At 44.2% G+C, this 27,052-nt stretch overlaps 1 pseudogene across 1 annotated transcript; it reads right to left on the bottom strand.

The window, feature by feature from the left end:
- Positions 1-19: 19 nt before the first annotated feature.
- On the bottom strand, positions 20-27,052 carry LOC307025346 (NACHT, LRR and PYD domains-containing protein 3-like; annotated as a pseudogene). The gene is made up of 12 exons (XR_013810595.1): positions 26,818-27,052; positions 26,654-26,710; positions 13,390-13,497; positions 12,792-12,899; positions 12,026-12,104; positions 11,661-11,886; positions 9,704-11,507; positions 9,443-9,616; positions 8,486-8,659; positions 7,234-7,380; positions 723-769; positions 20-634 (listed from the first exon to the last, which is right to left on the bottom strand). The product of XR_013810595.1 is annotated as an NACHT, LRR and PYD domains-containing protein 3-like (transcript).

Raw genomic sequence — 27,052 nt, 5'->3', positions numbered from 1 at the left:
AATACCTGAGAGTTCTGGTGTGGGGGGGGGGGGGGATGTATCACTCCTGCGGAGCACACAGAGACACTGAGGAACCAGACCATAACCCAAATCCAGCATAGAGAGGTTCAGTGAATGTGGTTCTGAAGGTGTGGAGGTGGGTCAGTGTGTCAGAGGAGACTCTGTAGAAGGAGAGAGAGCCAACAGGATGATCCAGATACACTGCTACTCTACCAGAGGAGGGGGAGGAGGAGGAGGAGGGGGGAGGAGGGGGAGGAGGGGGAGGAGGAGGAGGAGGAGGAGGAGGAGATCGAGATCTGTGTTATTCTCTTATTGTGCCTGACAGAGTAACCCTCATCAGAGCAGCTCAGATTCCAGGACTGATCATTCTCTCCAAACAGACAGTCCTCTCTCTCTCCTCTCCTGCTGATTCCTCTGTAAGTCACTGATACAGAAACCCCTCCTCTCCTCTTGACCTCCCAGTAACAGCGACCAGTCAGAGCTTCTCTACACATCAGCTGATACCAGCCATCAAACCTCTCTGGATGATCAGGATATTTCTGCTCCTCCATCACACGTGTCACCGTCCTGTTGTTGTCAGACAGTTTGAGTTTTCTGAATGCTGTGTTTGAGTCCAGTGTGAGTCCACAGGAATCTGATGAGAGACACAGCAGGTATTAAAGGTGATCAATGTCCCTGTGATGTCCCAGTGTGAAGATGTTCATGATTAAAGACACACTTACACTTCCTGAGACCTGGCCTCAAGAACCGGACTGCAGCAGGCTCCAGGCTGAGGGGGGGAGGGGGGGGGGGGGGGTCAGTTAGTCTTTAAATTATCTTATATGTCCACAAACTGCTGATCAATGATTATCCTTTAAATCATGTCTGCAAGTTATTCCTACTTAAATATTTACATTTATACGTTTACAATCATTTCTACTCGTCAATCTCATTTGTTCATTCTCATACTTTTCCAAAGAAGTGTTTCTGTTTATCCTTCAAAGTTCATTTCAAACCTTTATTCAGACAGATTGGTCCCTTGAGATCATCGATCTCATTTACAAGGGAGACCTGCATCATTTAGTTCCAAATGAAACATAAAAACAACATACAAACAAACAACAGAGGATATCATATTTACATATTCAACATTTACAAATACCCAGAGTGTCAGAAAGCATTTCATTTAGACGTGCCTTAAATACATTCAGAGAAATAAAAATGCTCAATTTCAATTTTGCCTGTAGACTGTTCCAAGCAAGTGGAGCTGCGCACACAGAAGCTGTCTCACCTAAGACAGTCCTTACTCTTGGCACATCTAACAAGACTATATAAAGTGAATGCTATGTGTGCTTTGTTTGAGCTCCTGCTCCAAAGCGCTCCATGAAACCCCCCCACAGATTGTTCTGCTCTTCTCAGAGTTCTTCTGACCTTGAGTTGTTTCAGATGTAGATCTCCTCTCAGATGATACCCCCCCTCTCTGTCTGTGAACAACGTCTGTAGTTTCCTAACAAGTAGATGATCTCTTGCTCTGTACATGATGCACTTTGAAATGTAACCAGATCAGTAAACTTCAGTGTGTGTGACTTCAAGAATAATTCATGAGTGTGTTCAAGATATCCAACATTACTGATTACTCTTCAGCCCTTTTTTCTAATGTGCATAACGGTTGGTTTTGTGTTTCCCCAGATCTCCACACAGTAACTCAGACATGGCGATATGAGTGTATCACTCAGAGTATATCATGATGTGATGTGAGTGTATCACTCAGAGTATATCATGATGTGATGTGAGTGTATCACTCAGAGTATATCATGATGTGATGTGAGTGTATCACTCAGAGTATATCATGATGTGATGTGAGTGTATAAGTGTGTAAGGCGCCTGGGTGGGACGGCATCCCCCCAGAGCTCTATTTGACCTTCTGGGACCTTTTGGGCCCGCTGTTGCTTTCCATGATTACATTTTCAATAGAACGGGGAAGTTTTGCCAGAGATGTTAATACAGCTCTTATCTCTTTACTTCTAAAAAAGAATAAAGATCCATCTGATTGTAGCAGCTACAGGCCCTTAAGCCTACTTGGTGCCGATCTTAAAATGTACGCGAAGGTCCTGGCTCGTCGCCTGCAGAACTTTATGACATCTCTAGTTCACTGTGACCAAACCGGTTTCATAAAAGGTCGCCTAGCCTCGGACAATCTCAGGCGATTGCTGCACATCATTGACGCTAGCAAAGATGTTAAAACACCAGCAGCTGTATTAGCTCTGGATGCTATGAAGGCTTTTGATAGGCTAGAATGGTCATACCTATGGGCTGTTCTAGAGTCTATGGGATTAGGTACGGGGTTCATCCATATGATCAAAGTACTTTATTCTGCCCCTTCAGCAATGATTTTAACAGGCAAAACTATCTCGTCGCTTTTTTCTGTAGCAAGGTCATCCAGACAGGGCTGCCCCTTGAGTCCAGAGCTCGTCGCCCTCTCGCTCGAGCCACTGGCCCAATTTATTAGACAATCACAGGATATTATCCCCATTTCTATCCAAGGCTCGCTTCATCACATTGCCCTGTATGCGGATGATTTACTGATTTTGATGCGGAACCCCTCAACGTCTACAACTCGTCTGCTTAGTGTAATAGAGGAATTTGGCAACCTATCAGGTTTTAAGATTAATTGGCCCAAGTCTGCCTCAATAGGTGGTCGAGCCAGCCCAACTCACTACAAGCCAGAGCTTCAATAATTAAAATGAATATACTGCCTAGAGTTAATTTTATCAGTTCAATGCTTCCTTTATCGCCCCCCAATGGTCATTGGCAGAAACTACAGTCGGCAATTTCAAAATGTATTTGGAACAACAAGCGGCCTAGACTCAAAATGTCCACTACTCAACGAAGGAGGCTTGATGGGGGGCTGGCAGTACCACATTTTAAATTGTATTTCTGGTCCTTGTCATTAAGACCTTTGATTAATTGGTTTGACCCCCAAGCTGTGGTTTCATGGCGGGCTTTGAAGAGAAGTTAGTCTCCCCATGGAGACTTCAGGACATAATTTACACAAGCATATCTATCAAACAATGTCAGCTTAGGTTCGGCCCTGTGATTACTCATGTAATTCAGAATTGGCGAAATGCACAGAAATGATGAGCCATTCAATGCCCCTGGCATCTCAATTCGCCAATATTTAATAACAACCAATTACTCATAGGGCGGAGGCCTATTTATTATTCCCAATGGGGGAGAAAGGGTCTTCTGGGATATTTACAGAGACAGTGGTCTCCACTCTTTTCAGGATCTTAAAGGCTGTTATGACCTTCCAGGCACCTCTTTCTTTTTTTATCTACAGTTTAGGACAGCTCTTTAGGCTTATGGGGTCCCGTGGGACCAACAATTAGCACGGCATCCATTCCACATAGTCATCACTGATAGAAGAACATCCAGGGACTTTGTCTCTATGTTTTATCCTCACCTACTTGAGTCCTCTTATGGTGACCTTCCCTTAGATCAGGGGTGGGGAACCTCCGGCCCCCGGGCCGTATACGGCCCGCGAGACAATTTGGTACGGCCCTCGAGGTAATTTATAAACACACGCTAAAAAGAAAAAAAATTGAAAGATCTAGACCGCAAAAGAATGAAACAAGTGAGTGTCTGTTTTTCCTAGCCAAGGTCAGGGTCCTTGAACACATCACGAGCCTAACGTGTCATCACGTGGTATATGTCTCGTCCGTCTCTTCTGATAGGGGTGCAGTTCTGAGGGAGAGCACCAGAACGCCACTCCGGCACTTCCAGAAATTGCAGTTCCCATAAGGAGCCGTACACATGCCGCAGTTTTTGCGTGGCTGTGTCTTTAGTTGTAAGCCCAGTGGGCGATCTGTTCATCTGTCACACTGATCATACAATCAATAACTTTGTTGTTATTAGCATCTGGTTAGCTAGCTATGCTAACGAATATAAGAAGCTTTTTTTACAACCAGTGAGGTAAAGGCACATCTTTATATGATCATTATAGTTATAAAAAAAATAAGGGAATAAAGTAAACCGGTATAAAATACTAATATGACAGTAAAAAAAATTGTTATTAATAAACAAGAATACAGTTTGAAAGGGGAGTGATTTGTAAAATATCCATAAAGAAAAATAAATATCCTTACAGTTCTGTTTCATATGGATGTTGAGAGATGTATCCATAGATCTCTTAATGTTGCTCTCAAAGTGCACCAGATTGATGCTTTTGACTTCAACATTTTAAAAAAAAATCCCGGGGGGAGCATGCCCCCGGACGCCCTTAGAGGAGGTTAGGTCCCCCACCACTCAAATCATGTCCACATGGATAGGAAACTAAATACATTTGCACACATCTTGTGTCCGTATCTTTCTGTTTTGGTGGTCATGCCACAACCGTGCATATGAATCCATACGCGAGTCATGGTAAGATATCTGGATTAAGAGGTTGCTTTTTCTTTACACAGCATGAAAGAAAGGCGAAATGAATGGGCTGTGATTTTAGTATTTTTAAGCAGAAGTCAATAACTTGTACGGCCCTCGGAGGATATTGTAAAAATTGAAATGGCCCTTGAAAGGAAAAAGGTTCCCCACCCCTGCCTTAGAATGACTGTGGAGGAAGGATGTCCCAGAATTGAGACCTGATTTCAACTGGGATTCAGTCTGGGCTAATATTCGGCAGGCGTCTCGCAATCCCGACCACCAACAAATCCACCTGAACTATGCGCATAGAACTTACCTGACACCCAGACGGCTGCATATGATTGGTCTTCTGGCAGATGCTCGGTGTACCCTGTGCTCCATGGGGGCTCCTGGTACATTTCTCCATATGTTCTGGGAATGCCCGCCTGTTGCTCGCTTTTGGAACGGGGTCTCCTCTAAGTTGTCCGATATATTTTCTTTGACTGTACCTGTATCTGTGTCTGTTTTTCTTTTGTATGACTTATCTCAGCTGCCGGCTACTGGGTACCAGAAAATATCTCACTATGCTGGCCTTACGGCTGCCAAGAAATTGGTTGCTATGAGGTGGAAACAACCCGACAAGCTCTCAGTGACCTGCTGGTTACTAATGTTTCTTGACGTAGTCTACATGGAACTGTCCACTGCACGCGCGATTGGAGTTAAGGGGTCCAATATCGGTTTATGGGTGTCGACAGCTGAAAAATTGAAGCAGCGGATCTAGCTGTCTTAACCAATATATTTGTTTGAAGTCATTGGTCCTGAGAGGTCCTGGGATTGGGGTTGGGAGGGTTTATTTATTTTTATTTTATTTTAATAAAAAAACATTTCCTTAGTTTTGTCCTCTTTTCAGATTGTTTGTTTTTCTGTATTTTTTGTAATTTGTGTTGTGATTGTACATTGTAATCGACTAAATATGTGTGAATAAAAACATTTGAACAACAACAACAAAAAGTTGTGAGTGTGTCTGGGCTCCTGAACCGGCCTCACCTGTCTCCCCCCTCTCCCCCCTGCTCCTCTTTGAGGCAGTAGCAAAGACTAGTTTTAATGTAGCTCTCAACAAGTTTTAAAAGTTTAACTTGCCTTTTTTCACCTAGTTAACATTTCTTTTTATTATTCATGCATATTTGACTAATCACTCCCCCTGAAAAAAACTTTTGAGACCCACTGAGATAACTTAGACTAAGGTAACTATCTAAACACTCGGAGTCCTTTGCCTCACCTGAGCTGTAGTTATCTCTCAGTCTGACAGCAGAGGACTCTCCTCTACCTTGTTGTTGAAACAGCTCATTATATCCGTTAGCGCAGCTAGCTAGCACCAGATGCTAACAACAATAATACATGTAACCGGTGTGCGAGCTTTCTCGCTCGCTTGCGCCACACATACACACCCTCCCGAGCTTGAATGACACACAGAGACCAATCGAGGGCATTAGTGTATGTCGGCAGGCCACATCATGTAGACAGCCAGTCACCCTCTGTGAGGCAGAGTCAGACCCACATTTGCGCAGCGTTGCGTTCACAATATATACATTTTTAAAAAAGTCCTCAGGCCAGCAGGCCACTTAACGGGCCTGGCCATCGGGAAACCTCCCGGTCCTCCCGATGGCCAGTCCGGACCGTCATGACTTGCGGCTGAGTACCGGCATTTTACTGAGTAAGAAGTGCCGGTACTGCGTACCGGTGAGTACTGGCCCAATTCAAGCACTGCCCCCATACCCCAAACATATTTGTATTGCAGATCTACATGAATCACACAAACTACCTATTTTGGATTCAAAATGGCGAATTTCGCCGAAAGGTGACAAGTTTGCATCCCTGCAAATAATTTCAACTTGTTTATTTTATAAACTCCTCACTCCCTCCTCTCTCCTATCTTTATCTTGTTACCTAGTTAGCATTCTTTATCTTATGTATGCATATTTTACTAATCACTCCCCTTCAAACTGTATTTTAATTGTTTTACTGTCCTATAGTACACATTGGAATGATTTCTTACCTTATTTTTTTACAATTATATTAAATAGATTCTCTCACTCGTGCGCTCGTGCCAGACACACAGAGCCAAGCTTGAATGAAACACCCAGAAGTACTTGTACTGTACTGTAGCATATCGTTTTTGAATCAATCATTTTCTAATTGTGAATTTCACATATAAAAAACCATACATTTCTTGGGGTTGCTTAGCAGCTGCTAGGCCAAATGTTGGTGTTGCTGTAGCAACTCCAAGCTATCGCCTGGTGCCGCCCCTGCTCTGAGGTAAACACATTGTCTGAGGTAAACACATCGTCTAATCAACATCACTAATATTGTCTTATCTCCGATAATCTGGGGGTTAGGGTTACACTTGCTGCCCCCCCCCCACATTAGATCTACAAATACTGAGGAGTCTCTTTTATGATTTCTATGATTTTCTATATATCCAGGTTTTGGATATACACACCCTGTTGCTTGGCTGCCGATGTGATGATGAGTATTGGTATTGTCCAGGAGAAATCAACAAACTAATAAAGGCTCTTCTGATTGACCGTTTGCTAGGACTCAATAAAATCATCTGGAAATGAATCAGTTTATTTATTCATGATGTCACATCTCCTGCTAAATCTGTGTGAACATTAAACCCTCCCACTGTGTTTCTGTTGGCGGTTCCACGATGAACATTGACCCACTTAGGGGAGGTTTCCTCTCAGTTATAGAACATTTGTGTTTGATGCTAACAGCTGACGGCAGACAGTGTGAAGAGTCATAGCATAGGAGCCAGTTTCTACCTCCTCTATCAGACTGAGAGCCTCTCCATACCTGAGCGTGTCCAGTCCAGCAGACAGCAGCCTCCCCCCTGAGGCTCCTGGGTGATTGTAGCTCAGGTCCAGCTCTCTCAGATGGGAGGGTTTTAAAGCTGAGGCCAGAGCATCACAGCCTTCCTCTGTGATCAGACAGCCTGACAGCCTGCGGACACACAAACAAGCCGTCAGATCATCTGAGGGTCCAGGATTTGAAGGGGGGCAGGGCTTATTACTGCATCACCTCTGGGTCATCTCTACACCTAAAACTCCAGTCACTGCTTCACAATTCAAATGGACAGCCATGGTAAGGGTCTTAATGATATAAAAAGATCATAAAACAAAGGAATAGAGAATAATGTGAACAAAGACACAGAGAGATGACTACAAGAAGATCTGCAGCTGACACACTCTACTACAGTTTGGACATCAGACTTATTAAATGGTGTTTAACCAGCACCGCTTCAGCTCCTGCTGGCTGGTCCTGAGGCGTCCCAGGACACAAATGAAGTTTTTGCGTGGCTGTGCCTTTAGTTGAAAGCCCAGTGGCGATCTGTTAATCTGTCATACTGATCATACAGTCAATAACGTTGTTGCTATTAGCATCTGGTTAGCTAGCTATGCTAACGAATATAAGAAGCTTTTTCTGCAACCAGTGAGGTAAAGGCACATCTTTATATGATCATTATAGTTATAAAAAAATAAGAGACTAAAGGAAAAACAGGTAAAATACTATATGACAGTAAAAAAAAAGAATAGAACAAGAATACAGTTTAAAAAGGGAGTGATTTGTAAAATATCCATAAAGAAAAAGAAAACCTGCTTACAGAGATGTATCCATAGATCTCCTAATGTTGCTCTCAAAGTGCACCAGATTGATGCTTTTAACTTCAATATTTAAAAAAATAATCTTCCTGGGGTGCATGCCCCCGGACCCCCCTAGAGGAGGTGAGGACCCCCCCCCCCCACTTAAATCATGTCCACATGGATAGGAAACTAAACACATTTACACACATCTTGTGTCCATATCTTTCTGTATTGGTGGTCATGTCACAACCGTGCATTATTTTATTTTAATAAAAATGTATGTCTTGTAATGCACTGTTGAGGAACCTCTGACCTACGTATTTTATTCATTGCATAACTACACCGTAGTTGTGTATATGACATGACAATAAATCTCTGAATCTTGAAATTTGAATCACAGCAGCATGGCTGATGTTGGTATTGACTTTTATTACTGGCTAAGTCAAACTGTACTGTGCTCTGACCTGATAGTCTTCAGTTCACAGTGTGGACTCTCCAGTCCAACAGACAGCAGCTTCACTCCTGAATCCTGCAGGTCGTTGTTACTCAGGTCCAGCTCTCTCAGATTAGAGGACTGGGAGCTGAGGACTGAGGTCAGAGCTGCACAGCTTCTCTCTGACAGGTTACAGACACTCAGCCTGAGGAGAACAGAATGAATGAAAAGAGAAACAACATTTGTGTTTCAAATGAATCCCCCTGGATAACATATGATATGTAGGATTGTAATGGTGCATGTGATGGAACCAGCCAATATGAAGTCTAGGGGGGTTTTCCTCCCTGGAACAAACACACATGGAGAGTTTTGTCCTGTTGGTTCCATTGCTGCTTTCAGCAGAACGCCATCAACAGAGTATGTACTCATGCCTACAAATACATCTGGATCTGGCTTCTCTGTTTTGAATATCGTGAAATTCCTTGAAATCCCTGTAGTCTGCGATTCTAGGCAACATTTTAAAAGGAAGTAGAAGACTGACTATTCCTATAAAGTTATTCTTAGTATATGTCACATGGTCCAATTACCCACAAATAAATCAGACTTAACGATATTGACTGAAGTGAGGCGGGGGGAGCTAGCTAGGTAACTTTGTCTCGTTTATGGTTTCATTAATATCAAATGCATTCATTCCAGTATCACGATTTTCAAAGCTAATCAAGCTGTCATATTTCACAAATGGGTATTACAAATTATAAAACATTTGTTTTAATTAGTTGCTAAAACAAAGCTAGCTAAGGCTTTGGCTAAAGTAACTTAGTTAAATGTAGCTAACCAAAATATGACACATGCATGTGAACGTGTTTTCTCTCATTGTTGCGTTACAAAGATACAGATGTGAGTGATGGTATTCCCACAGCACAGCAGCATGGCTGATGTTGGTATTGACTTGTATTGCTGGCTAAGTCAAAGTGTTCTGGTCTCTGACCTGAGAGTCTTCAGTTCACAGTGTGGACTCTCCAGTCCAGCAGACAGCAGCTTCACTCCTGAATCCTGCAGGTCGTTGTTACTCAGGTCCAGATCTCTCAGACTAGAGGACTGGGAGCTGAGGACTGAGGACAGAGCTGCACAGCTTCTCTCTGACAGCTTACAGACACTCAGCCTGAAGAGACGATGAGGACAACAGTTATTCAGGAGACAGCATTGTATTAATAACAAATTTACTAAATCAAATTATCTCTGTACTCACAGAGCCTTCCTGGAGGCTTTGACCACTGGCAGCAGCCTCAGAAGAGCCTCCTCTGAAGCAGAGTATCTCTTCAGGTCAAACACGTCCAGATCTTCTCCTGATGACAGTAAGATGAAGACCAGAGCTGACCACTGAGCAGGAGACAGATTATCTGTGGAGAGACTTCCTGAACTCAGGGACTGTTGGATCTGCTTCACTAGAGAACGATCATTCAGTTCATTCAGACAGTGGAACAGGTTGATGCTTCTCTCTGGAGACAGATCCTCTTCAATCTTCTCCTGGATGTACTGGACTGTTTTCTGATTTATCTCTGAGCCACTTCCTGTCTGTGTCAGCAGGCCTCGTAGGAGTTTCTGGTTGGTCTGCAGAGAAAGACCCAGGAGGAACCGGAGGAACAAGTCCAGGTGTCCATTTGGACTCTGTAAGGCCTGGTCCACAGCACTCTGGTAGAGATGTGTGAGTTTAGGTTTGACTCTGAAGACTTTAGGACGCATGGAGGTTGTTGGTTCTTCTGCCAGCAGGTTGACTCCAGAGGTGATGAAGGTCAGATGGACATGAAGAGCAGCCAGAAACTCCTGAACGCTCAGATGGACGAAGCAGAACACCTGGTCCTGGTACAGTCCTCTCTCCTCTCTAAAGACCTGTGTGAACACTCCTGAGTACAATGAGGCTGCTCTGATATCGATGCCACACTCTGTCAGGTCGGACTCATAGAAGATCAGGTTGCTTTTCTGCAGCTGCTCAAAAGCCAGTTTCCCCAGAGCCTCCATCATCTTCCTGCTATGTTTGTTCCAGTGTGGATCTGTCTCAGCTCCTCCATGATACTTGACGTTCTTCACTTTGGACTGAACCACCAGGAAGTGGATGTACATCTCAGTCAGGGTCTTGGGCAGCTCTCCTCCCTCTCTGGTTTTCAACACCTCCTCCAGAACTGAAGCAGAGATCCAGCAGAAGACCGGGATGTGGCACATGATGTGGAGGCTTCGTGAGGTCTTGATGTGGGAGATGATGGTGCCGGCCTGCTCCTGATCTCTGAGTCTCTTCCTGAAGTACTCCTCCTTCTGTGGGTCAGTGAACCCTCGGACCTCTGTCACCATGTCCACACACTCAGGAGGGATCTGATTGGCTGCTGCAGGTCGTGTGGTTATCCAGAGGCGAGCAGAGGGAAGCAGCTTCCCCCTGATGAGGTTTGTCAGCAGCACATCCACTGAGGTGGACTCTGTGACATCAGTCAGGATCTCAGTGTTGAGGAAGTCCAGAGGAAGTCGACTCTCATCCAGACCGTCAAAGATGAACACAACCGGGAACTGATCAAAGCTGCAGATTCCTGCGTCTCTGGTTTCAGAGAAGAAGTGATGAACAAGTTCCACCAAGCTGTACTTGTTCTCTCTCACCACATTCAGCTCTCTGAAGGTGAATGGAAATATGAACAGGATGTCCTGGTTGGCTTTGCCTTCAGCCCAGTCCAGAGTGAACTTCTGTGTTAAGACTGTTTTCCCAATGCCAGCCACGCCCTTTGTCAGCACTGCTCTGATTGGTGCATCTCTTCCAGGTGAGGCTTTAAAGAGGTCTTCTTGTCTGATGGTTGTTTCTGGTCTGTTTGGTTTCCTGGATGCTGTTTCAATCTGTCTGACCTCATGTTCATCATTGACCTCTGCAGACCCCCCCTCTGTGATGTAGAGCTCTGTGTAGATCTGGTTCAGAAGGGTTGGGTTTCCTGCTTTAGCAATGCCCTCAAACACACACTGGAACTTCTCCTTCAGGGTGGACTTAAGTTCACGCTGACAGGCTCCAGCAACAGTTTCTGAAAGAACACACAACACAAAAGATAATCTGGTCATACTGTAACTCTGGTTCTCTGAATGAAATATATGGATATACAGAATGTTGGTCTCTTGAGACATCAGTAGATGACACATTTATCCAGAGTGTTAACTCTCTATAGAAACCCTCTTACTGCTGTGCAGACGGTCAGCCAGCTCCTCCTGCTTCATGCTCCTCAGGAAGTGCAGTGTGATGTTCAGAAATGCCTCTCTGCTCCTCCTCTGCTCTTCATCCTCAGCCTCCAACACTTCCTCATCCTCACTCTGACTCTCTAAGCATTCTGGGTAATCTGAACTCAGAGCCTTCTGGATCTTCTTCAGCTCGCTCTTCACAAAAGTGACGATGTGGTCCTCCAGCAGCTGGAACATCACATGAAGGACACAAACTATAAACCATGGATCCAAACATCAGATCCGGACAGACTGACTCTCTAAAAGTGCAGCATGGAGATGACTGTGAACAGAAGAGAGGTCAAGTATCTGTAGTACATGTACTCACCGTGAATATGGAGTCCAGCTGTGTCTGATGCTGCTGGGCAGACTGACCACCGGGAATCTCCCAGCTCTCCTGGTCCCCTCTGTGGAAGAACCATGAAGCATTAGCTCACATGATGTCTGTCCACACAGAGACACACTCAGGGTAAAGGAGGACAGGGAAACAGGCTGGTGGTCCTGTGCGTCAGCGGGAACTTTGCATTACAGGAATATTTATTTCCAGCTACTGTTGAAGAGCAGAGGATTCTGTCCATCCTTCATTCTGGTCTTCCTGAAACGTGTGGATAGATACTGGACTCTGCAGCTGGCTAACCACTGTTCATCAGGAAAAGGACAGACCTAGGGACAGTTCTTACCCCAGCCCCCGTTACCCCCCCAGCTCCACCTCCAGCCCCACAGCAGGGGTCATGGTTCACCTGGCAGTAGAGCTGGTTGTGACTTTGATGAAGGCTCAGTCTCCTCCATCAGAAGTGTTTGTGAGATGGTGGAACAGCATCTGAACAGCCTGACTTTTCAGATGGAGTTTCACTGCCCCTCCCAGTGTGGACGTTCACATCTAAACACTTTGGACATGAGGAGGGGGCGGACGAGACGTTTGAGTTTGAAAAGGTCAAACAATCAAAGGTTCACCTATCATCTCCAAAATCGACACACTCAATCAATGGAAGCAGTGTGTCAACACTTTGGATATCAGGAGGGGTCAGATTAGACTTTATATAAACTAGTTTTATTCTATCATAACCGGACTCTTTCTATGAGTTACAGCTTACCTCTGATCAGCAGATGGAGGTCGTCCTTTAAAGTTTATAATGTCTTCCTTCGACCAGTCGCTCTTGAAGGACAGACAGCTGGGAGAGTCTGGTCTCTGCTGCTGGACCCTGAAACAGAACAGATTAATGTGCATGTGTGACATGTTTAAAAGATCAACTTATACCCTGCTACTAGCTGCAAGGCATAGTAAACTCATGGTCTGTAGTGATGCTAGAATATGTAGTAAGATAAGAGATCATACTTTATATACATGCAGGGATTGACTAAAACCAGAAGTGGGTAACAAAGTTAAAATCTGCAACAGGATTAAAAATGGTTCGACAGTTGGGTATCTTTACTTATACATTAGTATTTGAAACGATGTCTACAACATAGTCTTGATCCAGGATTCTCTGATCGATTGCTTTTGTCTCCACCCACATATCTGGAGACTCACAGTATTTAAGTTCTCGCTGACAAAAAACGACTTCCTCTCTCCTGATTATGTGACCGTAAAACATGCTGGAGAAAAACTGCTGGAACAAAAGTTGGACAAGACTTCATATGGACTAGTTTCATTCTATCATAACCAGACTCTTACGATGAGTTACAGCTTACCTCTGATCAGCAGATGGAGGTCGTCCTTTAAAGTCTATGAAGTCTTCCTTCGACCAGTCGCTCTTGAAGGACAGACAGCTGGGAGAGTCTGGTCTCTGCTGCTGGACCCTGAAACAGAAACAGATGCTTTTACAAGCTGGAGAAAAACTGATGGAAAACATGTTAAATCTCTTAGAGTCACTTTATATAACAACGTAATGGTAGTGATCACTTTGTGTTGCCGATGTGTGAACAGATTGAAAAGAAAATTAAAGCCTTCCCGACTTTCTGAGTTCCCTATATCAGCCGGTGGACTGCTCTCTATGTGAAGGACAGCTTTTCAGAGAAAATCCTGAAGACGTGAAGTTTATCTACGAATCGCCTCGCCTCTCTTCAGCTGCACTACAGCACCAGCAGTGTGAAACTAAGGTAAATACTGAGTCTTTAAATGATAACGTCAGAGAGTTCATGCAGAGTCCAGTCTGATCCTGAACTTCCTGACGGGCAGACCCCAGGCAGTGCGGGTGGGAAACATCACATCCTCCACCCTGATCCTCAACACCGGAGCGCCTCAAGGCTGCGTGCTCAGCCCTCTCCTCTACTCCCTGTTCACTCACGACTGCGTGGCCACACACAGCTCCAACACCATCGTGAAGTGTGCTGACAACACGACCGTCATCGGCCAGATCACAGACGGCAACGAGACGGCGTACAGAGAGGTGCTCCATATAGAGCATCCTGACTGACTGCAGGTGCTCCATAGAGAGCATCCTGACCTTCTTCAGGTGCTCCATATAGAGCATCCTGACTGACTGCAGGTGCTCCATAGAGAGCATCCTGACCTTCTTCAGGTGCTCCATAGAGAGCATCCTGACCTTCTACAGGTGCTCCATAGAGAGCATCCTGACCTACAGGTGCTCCATAGAGAGCATCCTGACCTTCAGGTGCTCCATAGAGAGCATCCTGACCTTCAGGTGCACCATAGAGAGCATCCTGACCTACAGGTGCTCCATAGAGAGCATCCTGACCTACAGGTGCTCCATAGAGAGCATCCTGACCTTCAGGTGCACCATAGAGAGCATCCTGACCTACAGGTGCTCCATAGAGAGCATCCTGACCTTCAGGTGCACCATAGAGAGCATCCTGACCTTCAGGTGCTCCATAGAGAGGATCCTGACCTACAGGTGCTCCATAGAGAGCATCCTGACCTACAGGTGCTCCATAGAGAGCATCCTGACTGGCTGCAGGTGCTCCATAGAGAACATCCTGACCTACAGGTGCTCCATAGAGAGCATCCTGACCTACAGGTGCTCCATAGAGAGCATCCTGACCTTCAGGTGCTCCATAGAGAGCATCCTGACCTTCTACAGGTGCTCCATAGAGAGCATCCTGACCTTCAGGTGCCCCATAGAGAGTATCCTGACCTTCTGGTGCTACATAGAGAGCATCCTGACCTTCAGGTGCTCCATAGAGAGCATCCTGACCTTCAGGTGCTCCATAGAGAGGATCCTGACCTTCTACAGGTGCTCCATAGAGAGCATCCTGACCTTCAGGTGCTCCATAGAGAGGATCCTGACCTTCAGGTGCTCCATAGAGAGCATCCTGACCTTCAGGTGCTCCATAGAGAGCATCCTGACTGGCTGCAGGTGCTCCATAGAGAGCATCCTGACCTTCAGGTGCTCCATAGAGAGGATCCTGACCTTCAGGTGCTCCATAGAGAGCATCCTGACCTTCTACAGGTGCTCCATAGAGAGCATCCTGACCTTCAGGTGCTCCATAGAGAGCATCCTGACCTACAGGTGCTCCATAGAGAGCATCCTGACCTTCAGGTGCACCATAGAGAGCATCCTGACCTTCAGGTGCTCCATAGAGAGGATCCTGACCTACAGGTGCTCCATAGAGAGCATCCTGACCTACAGGTGCTCCATAGAGAGCATCCTGACCTACAGGTGCTCCATAGAGAGCATCCTGACTGGCTGCAGGTGCTCCATAGAGAACATCCTGACCTACAGGTGCTCCATAGAGAGCATCCTGACCTACAGGTGCTCCATAGAGAGCATCCTGACCTTCAGGTGCTCCATAGAGAGCATCCTGACCTTCTACAGGTGCTCCATAGAGAGCATCCTGACCTTCAGGTGCCCCATAGAGAGCATCCTGACCTTCAGGTGCTCCATAGAGAGCATCCTGACCTTCAGGTGCTCCATAGAGAGCATCCTGACCTTCAGGTGCTCCATAGAGAGGATCCTGACCTTCTACAGGTGCTCCATAGAGAGCATCCTGACCTTCAGGTGCTCCATAGAGAGGATCCTGACCTTCAGGTGCTCCATAGAGAGCATCCTGACCTTCAGGTGCTCCATAGAGAGCATCCTGACTGGCTGCAGGTGCTCCATAGAGAGCATCCTGACCTTCAGGTGCTCCATAGAGAGGATCCTGACCTTCAGGTGCTCCATAGAGAGCATCCTGACCTTCTACAGGTGCTCCATAGAGAGCATCCTGACCTTCAGGTGCTCCATAGAGAGGATCCTGACCTTCAGGTGCTCCATAGAGAGCATCCTGACCTTCAGGTGCTCCATAGAGAGCATCCTGACCTTCAGGTGCTCCATAGAGAGCATCCTGACCTTCTACAGGTGCTCCATAGAGAGCATCCTGACCTTCAGGTTCTCCATAGAGAGCATCCTGACCTTCTACAGGTGCACCATAGAGAGCATCCTGACCTTCAGGTGCACCATAGAGAGCATCCTGACCTTCAGGTGCTCCATAGAGAGCATCCTGACCTTCAGGTGCTCCATAGAGAGCATCCTGACCTACAGGTGCTCCATAGAGAGCATCCTGACCTTCAGGTGCTCCATAGAGAGCATCCTGACCTTCTACAGGTGCTCCATAGAGAGCATCCTGACCTTCAGGTGCACCATAGAGAGCATCCTGACCTTCAGGTGCTCCATAGAGAGGATCCTGACCTTCAGGTGCTCCATAGAGAGCATCCTGACCTTCTACAGGTGCTCCATAGAGAGCATCCTGACCTTCAGGTGCTCCATAGAGAGCATCCTGACCTTCAGGTGCTCCATAGAGAGGATCCTGACCTTCAGGTGCTCCATAGAGAGCATCCTGACCTTCTACAGGTGCTCCATAGAGAGCATCCTGACCTGCAGGTGCTCCATAGAGAGCATCCTGCCTGACCTTCAGGTGCTCCATAGAGAGCATCCTGACCTACAGGTGCTCCATAGAGAGCATCCTGACCTTCAAGTGCTCCATAGAGAGCATCCTGACCTTCAGGTGCTCCATAGAGAGCATCCTGACCTACAGGTGCTCCATAGAGAGCATCCTGACCTTCTACAGGTGCTCCATAGAGAGGATCCTGACCTACAGGTGCTCCATAGAGAGCATCCTGACCTTCAGGTGCTCCATAGAGAGCATCCTGACCTTCAGGTGCTCCATAGAGAGCATCCTGACCTACAGGTGCTCCATAGAGAGCATCCTGACCTTCAGGTGCTCCATAGAGAGGATCCTGACCTTCTACAGGTGCTCCATAGAGAGCATCCTGACCTTCAGGTGCACCATAGAGCATCCTAGTCTTCTGGCCTGTGGGAAGAAGCTGTCCCTGAGTCTGGTGGTTTTAGTCCGGATGCCGCGGTACCGCCTGCCAGACGGCAGCAGACAGAACGGTTTGTGGCTGGGGTGATGGGGGTCTTTTGTAATCCTTAGGGCTTTCTTTAAGGTTAGCCTGGTACTTTTAATCCACTACATTTATTTCGTCTATGATGCATGTGTATTATCCTCGCAACTACAGTTGTTAAATGTCCACTTTTACGTAAGGTTTGAGGGTGTGGTTCTGCAAGCCTCATTTGCATATTCACCTGTCGCAGCGCGCCCAGAGGCTTTTTAGTGGGCGCGTCACCGGGATCCCAGGGGTGGTTCTCACGGGAGGAGGAAGCGTGTGTGTGTGGTGAATGCGGGTATTCAGCGGGATAGTTACGTTTTCTCAGCATGTATATATATGTTAAAATGCAATGGGGAAGTAACTGAAAGTAACTGTATGTGGATATTGCATCGACCGACCTGGAAGCACGTCTCCTTGGAGAGGACGCGCACAGATAGAGAGAGAGAGAGATTCTCTCCGACACAGGGTGAGATCGCTCCTTTCTGCCACGCTGATCTTCATGTCGTATTTTTCTTTTTTGTGGATTATAGACTGAAAAGGCCTACAAACATTTCTGTTTTTGCCGCGGACGGGCGCAGGAGCAACAGCCTTTTTTGTCAATGAACAATAGCCTGGATTAGGCAGTAAAGACACTTTTTGTGTATCGCAGAGCGGACTGTTTAATTTTGTGTGTGTTGTTTGGCTGGAAAACTGTCAATATAATGGATCCATGCATGAAATCTGTCTCTGTTTATTTTGTTTAAGGAGCAGATTGTCCGTTTATCAGTTCTGTTTACCTTTATAATATTATTTCATTCAAGAACCCCTTTTGCGTTTAATTAACACAACTATTTTAGATAGTTGATCGTTAAAACTTTACAGATTTGGATTAATGATGTGAAATATAAACAACCCTTAAAGCAGACTTTAGTTACACCTCAGTAAAATTCAGTGAAGGTGATTGTCAAGCGCCAACAATCAGACGAGATATTTGATAGTTGATGCTTGAGAAGACTAAATATTTATCTGCAGGTCCGTATAAAGAATATTCATTACTCGTTATTCTCCAATCGTTCATTAAAGACTGTATATAATGGCTATTTTGCACATCCCTTTCAAGAATTTCAAAGGTTTATTGACATATCATATACACAACTACGATGTTGTTCTCAGCAGGTGACTTTGACAGAGGATTTCTAAAAAAATACACAGTAAAAGTACTTCAATGTATTGTAAGTATAGGCTAACTAATACAAAGTCAAACGGTATCAATTTCATTAAGAACTAATGGTGAAATTATATTTTCATCATTCATCACATTTTCATCATTCATCAAATATAGCAGAAAAACATGCATTATGTACTAAGGAGGGGACTTTGACAGAGGATTCAGTGCATGACATTAAGGATGCATGTGGACGTGGGACACGTCTGGCCCACCCACATGCACGCCGCTGGTTTATATCACGCAGTCTGTTCTTCTTCTCTCGGTGTATCACGCAGTCTGTCCTCCGGTTGTTGCCTCTTTTGAATGACAAATACACACTACCGCTGCCTACTGGTAAGGAGAGTTATTGCCACTCACGCATGCGCAGTTCGTACGTGCTACTTGGCCGTCGGCTGAAGTCTTTGTGGTGTGTTCCAGTACGAAATATGGCCAACACGCAGGAGGCGTGAGGTGAGGCGACCTGAGGTGAGGCGACCTGAGGTGAGGCGACGTTCCGTCGGGACGTGTTCTTTGGGGTTCTTTGGGGTTAGTTGGGTGTGTAAGGACCTTTTAGAGATGCTGATTTGAAACCGTTGTTACATATAGTTACGGCATTTCCTGTTTCTGCCAGAGAGAGGGGATTTTGTCCCAAAACTTGCCGCTGTATTTACTCCCTCCATCTGACAGGAGGAGCCTCGTTGAGCTGCGAGTGGCACTCCACAGAGTTCACTCCGTCACGGAGGTGTAGGGTGTAGGGCGTGGTTTGGGATTGGGCCAAAATAAGAGCACTTACATAACAGCGATTGGTCCGTGTAAAACTGCAGAGTGAACAATATGATGACTTTAAACCGGAAGCACTTCAAAATAAGAACACTTACAGAACAGTGGGTGTTTCTCAATGTCGAGGAAAGCTGCTCCAGAGCCACTATTTCAAGGATACTACCTCATCGAGTGCCACCGAAGGACTGTTCCAATGTCCAGGATACTTGGAATTCTACCGAGCCCGGCGTACGTCGTTGCGGGAAATTTCGAGGCTGCACATGTGTAGACTTAAGGCGAGACACGGCAGGCAAAAATATCGTTTTTCAAGCACTGGTCAATTTTGAGATTTTGGGCTATTTTGATTCTATAACATGTTTTCTTTTGGGCTTTTGGAAGAAAAACGTACAAAATACACATTTAAGTGTTTATTTAGTTTGTCTATTTGCGTCAGTAGATTTCTCCTAAATTCACCAAAAGTTAGCATTCTAACGTAACATAAAGTACCGCGACCGCTGTGTACACCATGTCATCAGAGATATCGTTGGAAAGCTCCGTCTCTCCTGCACAATCTCATCGGATCCAAATATGGCTATTTCCTTAGCCTACTTTTGCTGTGGACTTGTGAGTAATCCAAAGTCCCCTCCTTAGTACATAATGCATGTTTTTCTGCTATATTTGATGAATGATGAAAATGTGATGAATGATGAAAATATAATTTCACCATTAGTTCTTAATGAAATTGATACCGTTTGACTTTGTATTAGTTAGCCTATACTTACAATACATTGAAGTACTTTTACTGTGTATTTTTTTAGAAATCCTCTGTCAAAGTCCCCTGCTGAGAACAAAATCAAGCCACTTCTGCTAAGTTTGATGAGGGAATTCCTTTTTGTTGCCATTAGTTCTTTGTGAGATCGATCCTGTTGGACTCAGTACTACTGAAACTACCCCCACAAGTACTATGAAGTACTTACTGTGTACTTTTCCTGTACTCCTCTGTCAATGTCCCCTCCTGAGAACAAGAATGCATGTTTCTCTGCATGGTAGACTGCACACTGACACAGTGACACACTCTGTCACTCTTGTTGGCCTCTTATGATGCTACTGTCTTTTAATATATGATTATTTCTCAGCCGCTAGTTCGTCACAGATTCTTCAGTCTCATCAGCCTCATCCTTCCATCAGTCCCAGTCAACGCATCAGCCTCCAGCACACTTCCAGTGTCTGACTCCATATGATATTGTCCTGATGCTGTAAGGGTGATGCCCCATGATCACACAATGACCCCTCTAAAGTCTGAGTGCCAAGGACCTCATATTATGTATGTTACATCACCCATTATAACAGTTTTCTTTCCTTTTTTCTCTTCTCTTAACTGAATAGCCCTGTCTTTATGTATAATACAATGTACAGTCCTTTTCCTGCACCATTTGAAGGCTTCAAAACAGGCATTTTTACTGTATGTGTTTGGAGAAATGACACAATCAATGGCCCAGAATTGTATAAACTCTGAATCTTGTGGTGCTTGAAGAATTACACACTGGTTAAGCCGGCCAGGTTATATGCCTTTTTTGGAGCCCTTTTTTGCAATATTTATTAATAAAATGTATCCTTTCACAAATCTTTTCAACTGCTGTAAGTTAGGGCACTCTCTGTGCAGAAAATTTAAAATATTCTTCATTTGCAGTATTTAAAAAAAAAAGGTGTTCAGAAAGACTGCATCAATTATATATGTATATATATATAATATCAATATTTGTATTAACTCACCAAAGTCAATTTAAATAACGGGCAAAAATGGGTTAATTGCCATGCATGTGCTGTTTGATATAGTTTACGTTCAATTTCAACTATTTTAGGCAGAAAAACATATATTGACCAAACCTTTTTTAATAGTTTACTATAATTTAGAAAGTTTTTTGTGAGGAATCATTTCAAAAGTAAACTGACAGAATGGAAGAATCTGCGAGGAATGAATAGGAGCAGATAAATAATCATATATTAAAAGACAGCATCATCATAAGAGGCCAACAAGAGTGACAGAGCGTGTCAGTGTGCAGTCTACCATCCTCTTAAAATACTCTGTCCAACAATATCAGTCTCATGAAGAAAGGTTTTTTAACGCTTACTCAAAATAGCAGAGAAACATGCATTCTTGTTCTCAGGAGGGGACATTGACCGAGGAGTACAGGAAAAGTACACAGTAAGTACTTCATAGTACTTGTGGGAGTAGTTTCACTAGTACTGAGTCCAACAGGATCAATATCACAAAGAACTAATGACAACCAAAAAGAATTCCCTCATCAAACTTAGCAGAAGTGGCTTGATTTTGTTCTCATCCTGACAGAGGATTACTCACAAGTACACAGCAAAAGTAATTCATTTTATTTCTGGTAGAAGTCAAACTAGAACCGAGTCCAACAGTGTCAGTTTTCTTAAGAACTTGTGGTAAAATATATTTGTATCACTCGTCAAATATAGCAGGAATAAAGAGCAGCTGATTTGAAAAAACAAACGCGAGGGACGGCGGAGTGATCGCAGTGCAGAATCGCTGGATAGTTTAAATCTCCTAACAATGTTGTCCATTTTAGACTAAGGCCTATTATATTTACAGCCCTTAGTAACATCCATTTTCTGGGCTCAATATGTGTCTTGGCCGTTTTCGTTGTGATCGCTAAATTCACTTTGTTTCCCTTTGTTTATAATATTATCACCGTTCCAAGCAAGTGCTTTTGTTTTGAAATCACTTCCGTGAGTTTCTCCCCGCCCCAAGCAAAAAGCAAAAACGCCTCTCAGACGCTCTTCCGTTTACGTGTTTAATAAAGAAAAACAATTGGACGGTAGATACACGGATTCTTGTGTAAAAGCCTTAGATACTAATATGACTACAAAATGAAACATTTTGAACCTGGCTTTATCCAAAGTTCAGATTTCGATTCCTGAAATGTGTTAAAATATGCACATATTTAATGAGATAATGGCTAATTTGCATATTTAAACATGCTCTTTCAGAAAACTTGTAATACAAAAAACAATTGCCTTATTTTAAGTAATTAACTGGAGAAATTTCTAGCTGATACCTTTTAAGTAAAAAAAATTACCCTATTCACCTGGGGTGTCTCGCCTTAAAATCCCCACAATGCTTTGCGCACAGACACATTTTCCAAATCTTTGGCGGAAAATGTAAGGCGGGGGCTCTCATATGACGCACACCTGCACACCTGTTAGCCTGTTCCATTCTTCGTTTTCCGAGGCTAGGAGGGATTCTTGCCTCGCTTCTGAAGCAACTGACTCGGAGGTACACCCAGTGATAGCTGACTTTAAACTGGAAGCTGGAAGCCTCAGACAGCTGCAGGAAGGGAGCTCTAAAGCAGGGGTCGGCAACCTTTTTGATATGAAGTGCCATTTAAAAAAAAAATTGTTATCAGAGAATTATCAACGGGGGGGGGGGGGGGGGGGTTGGGGAGCTTAACGCTCGTCAACTATCAGCAGGAGGGCGGGGGAGCCTTGCTGCGGGGAAGCTTTGTCGCAACATACACGATGCCGAATTTAACAAACAAATTTAAGTAATTGGTTTAAACGGCATAATAATAAGGACGATCGTCCGTTCTGTGATTCTCCAGAGCACACATGTTATGATATTAGGGTCGCGTTGGGTCATGCAGAGTGAGATGAGATCGCTGTCCCTTTAAGAGAGAGAGATAGAGAGAGAGGGGTGTGGCTTGTGCATGTGTTTGTGGATGGTAGAGCGACAGTGAGCGAGCGTGTTTCTGGAAGTGAAACGGGAAAGCAGAAAAACAGAGGTCTGTGATGTATTTTGTGAAACAGAAGAACAGCTAAATAAATGCAACGGCCTCCCAAGAAGAGCTCACCTCTCTCCAGTCATTTAAGCTAAAGTGGGTTATTGAACCTGAAGCTTGTTGCTTCTGCCCACCTCGACTACGGTCTGGGAGCCGACAGGAAAGTTCAACACACAGATGGCCAGTCCGCCCCCTTTGTAGCATATTATTTCGATGAGAGATGAGCAGATCGCCACTGGGCTTTCAACTGAATGCCCAGCCACGCAAAAACTGCGGCATTTGTACAGCTCCTTTTGGGTACTGCAATTAGTGAAGTGCTTTCCTCCGTGTTGAAACGATCAGCACTGCACCACAGAGGAAAGCGGCAGAAAGTCACCTGGAGATAAAGAGAGCGGGGCTGCGTTGCGTGCATAGCTTCCTTCTGCAGGTAACGGGAGACGCGCTCTGGCGGCGGTCTCGTTCAGGATCCGAAAATACAATTTAAATATTTTGCACACTTATTCCACTTATTCCTAGTGTGCCACTGGTTACGGTGCCGCGTGCCAATGCTGGCACGCGTGCCAGGGGTTGCCGACCCCTGCTCTAAAGGCTCTCTCACTGCATGCACACGCATGCACACGCGTTCACACACACCTCTTTATGACAGGGTGTGGTTCAAATAATGCATTTGCATTTTGATCTGTCACAGACAGACCCTTTACATGTTTACTGTCTCACCCTCTGTTCTGTCGTGTTCCCCTCTGCTACATTTCACTGACTGACAGTGTTAGGTGTAACGCGTTACAAAAGTAACGGAGTTACAGTAATATATTACTTTTTGCTGTAACGAAGTAATGTAACACATTACTAATGAAATGTGGGTAATATATTACCCGTTACAATGCTCAGTTGTATCAAATCACAAATGAGGTGATAGTAAGCACCTAGTTTACTATAGTAGACGTGTAGTGTAGTATTCATTCATATAGTTACCCGTATCCCTTGTTATGGGTTTGTGCACTGAAGGGTTTGACAGTTCTTTCTGTATTCATTTAAATGCACTTTGTAATGTGTCTGGGTCAAATGTGACCAAAACGTATGATTTTTTTGTTATTACTTGAAAAGTGAAAAAAATAGTATTGCTACAGTACTACCTCTTTGTGTTGCATTGGAGCTCTTTAGCTGTTTGTTTTGTATGTGAGGACATTTATTAAGACTGCTATTATTGTATTCAGTAAATGCACTTTGTGATGTGCCTGGTTCAAAAAAAATAACCTGAATATTTGACTTCTAAAGCAAACAAATGTAATGCTCCAACTGTGCACTTTTTTTCTTCAGATTCTGTTAAATTAATGCTAATTTGTTGTGTTTTTGTGCACTTTGTTAGATGAACAATGAATAAAAATTGCATGTTTTTCATCGCAGTAATATGTGTTGGTTTAAAATGTGTCACTACCCGCTTTGTACAGACCACTGAATGTCTGGCCCAACTGAATGTGTAGTTGAATAGCCCTGCTCTAAAGGCTCTCTCACTGCATGCACACGCATGCACACGCATGCACACGCATGCACACGCACACTCAAACACACTCAAACACACTCAAACACACTCAAACACAGACACACACACACATCTCTTTATGACAGGGTGTGGTTCAAATAATGCATTTGCATTTTGATCTGTCACAGACAGCCCTGTACATGTTTACTGTCTCACCCTCTGTTCTGTCGTGTTCCCCTCTGCTACATTTCACTGACTGACAGTGTTAGGTGTAACGCGTTACAAAAGTAACGGCGTTACAGTAATATATTACTTTTTGCTGTAACGAAGTAATGTAACACATTAGTAATGAAATGCGGGTAATATATTACCCGTTACAATGCTCAGTAACGCAGTTACAACACATTTTAACCCGAAATTAAATGGTGTTTTGTTTTTTAAGAATGTACTAACAGAGCGAGACATTCCGACACCGGACAAATTGTGTGGGTAGATTAGTAAACCTGGTGTTTACCCTTCAGGCTTCGCGTCGAGATCTTCGGGGGTGCATAGGCATGCATTGCACCCCCAGTTGAATGTTATGCACCCTCTATTCAAAAATGAGAACGGAGCGAAAAATACTAACAACAAATTGTGTCAGGTGCGCGTGACCTGCCCCGCTGCGCGTGCATCATTTCCAAAGTGCTTCCACAGCAGTGACACACATCTGTGGATAATCATTTATACGAAAATGGTTAAAGCAACCATCACTAAACGCCAGCAACTCTGCATCTACTGCAGACAGTAGCAACAGGTCAGATGGGGACATCACGTTACCCTCCGTTGTGGACACTAGCTTACTCCCGCCTGACTCGCCGCCCTCAACCCCGGAGCAGCAGTCTTCGTCGCCCGAAACTACGCCGCCCCTCTGTGGCCCGCAGGTGCCAGGATACCACGGCAAAACAGAGCCTGCCCAGGTATATCTAAACAAGTACCCGCCTGTACAGTGGGGTTAGGCGGTCATGTTGCAGCTTGTGGTATAAAAATAGACAATGGAATATTCATGTGAAAATAGTGCCATATTCTGCCATGCCTGTAGAAATGTTGGGTCAAACATAATGCATACAAAGCACAGATGCCTTCACCACGAATGGCTACAAAACGATCTCATATCCCAAGCTTATCAACGAGCTGATGTTGCAGCTGAAATGTTCTCCAGGTCACAAAGTCAACCTCACATGATGATGTGATCCAGTTTTCAAGCACAGTAAATATTCTCTTCCCAGAGTATATGATGGGACCAAGGTGATGATGTAGTACATGGTTTTAATAATACTTTTGCTTTTCAATGTTTGCCATTTCAAACCATGAGCTGGTTCAAATCATATTTGCCTTGATTTACAAAATGTTCTCATTTGTTTTATCAGTACAGCTTTGAAGCTTTTGTGCTTTTCCTTGCCATAGTCCACTTTGGACTATATGAAATATTTCAGGATTGCACTTTTAACTCACTTGAAATGTTCTCACTTGCTTGGTTTCAAAACATAACAAAGGCCATAATCTGTTCATTGGGACCATCAATGCTATTTTTCATTGCTGTTGCCGGCCACTATTGCTCATGTAAACCTACTACTGCTGCCCCCCTGTAATCTCAGAGGCACCCTGAGTCATTTTGTTCTGGACCCGGGCCTGTACACGGCCATATTCTAAACAAACTACAGAGCCCATTCCGTGTCCTGTTAGTGTTTACTTCCTGTCTGCCTTCTTCTGGTGATTTATCTGACGTCCAGCGTTTCGTCTTTTAACCTCTTTTCCTTTCTCTTTCTTGATCCTCCTTAGCAACCTTCATTATAGTCCTTGACAGCGGTCTGTACTGCTGTATTAACAACGTGTCACATTTTAAGAATTTACAATCAGAATCGAGTATTCAACTAAGCCGTGTAATAGAAGTTGTTAGTAGCCTTAAGGGCCTACACAGATATGCTATACCACATCGCCCTTCACTGGATGTATACTGAGCTGCACTAAACTACATTTCAGCATTTAAAATACCTAGCCATTCTTTTGGGGTAATTTTGGTGAAAGTAACTAAAAAGTAACTAAAGTAGTGTAACTCATTACATTTCAGAGACAGTAATATTGTAATTTCACTTATTACTTTCAAAAGACAGTAATAAGTCATATGTAATATATTACATTTTGGAAGTAACTTGCCCAACACTGCTGACTGATACATTCAGTAACTTCCAAAAGCTTTTGACAGAGAACTCATATTCAAGCAGGCATTGCTGATATTATATCGCTGAAACATCTAATTATAATACAACATTGTTGTTTCAGAAGAACTTATCGTGTATATTTTACAAACAAAAAGCCCTCTCGCAAAAATTTCATTTTGTGCAGCCAGTGATTTTTCTCACCTTTCGAGGTCCTTGTAACGGCTCATCTGACCAGATGTTGGCTGCTGGCCTTCTTTCCTGGAACATAAGAGGTTTCATGTAATTCTGAACAGAAATGTAACAGCACTTATTTTTCCTGGCTATACCAGTCAAATGAAAACTGCACTGTGCACTAAAAGTCCTACCTCTTGCGCTGTCTTCACCTGAGTAATCGACAAATCCTTTGCCTGAATGTAGTGCCTGTGAAAGCAGGTTTCAAGTTCAGACAAGATCAAACTTGCCTACGCCTTCTTTTAATGTCCTTTATTTTTTAGAATAGAAAGATTCATCAGGCATAGAAAGCATTACTCGATTACAACTGAGAACATGAAAATACAAGCTGAAGTGTCTGGTAAGCATCAGGAATGACTTCAAAGCAGT

This window comes from Notothenia rossii (assembly GCF_949606895.1).
Source record: "Notothenia rossii genome assembly, chromosome: 11".
Classification (NCBI taxonomy): Eukaryota; Metazoa; Chordata; class Actinopteri; order Perciformes; family Nototheniidae; genus Notothenia; species Notothenia rossii.
This window is presented reverse-complemented; position numbering and strand designations above follow the sequence as displayed.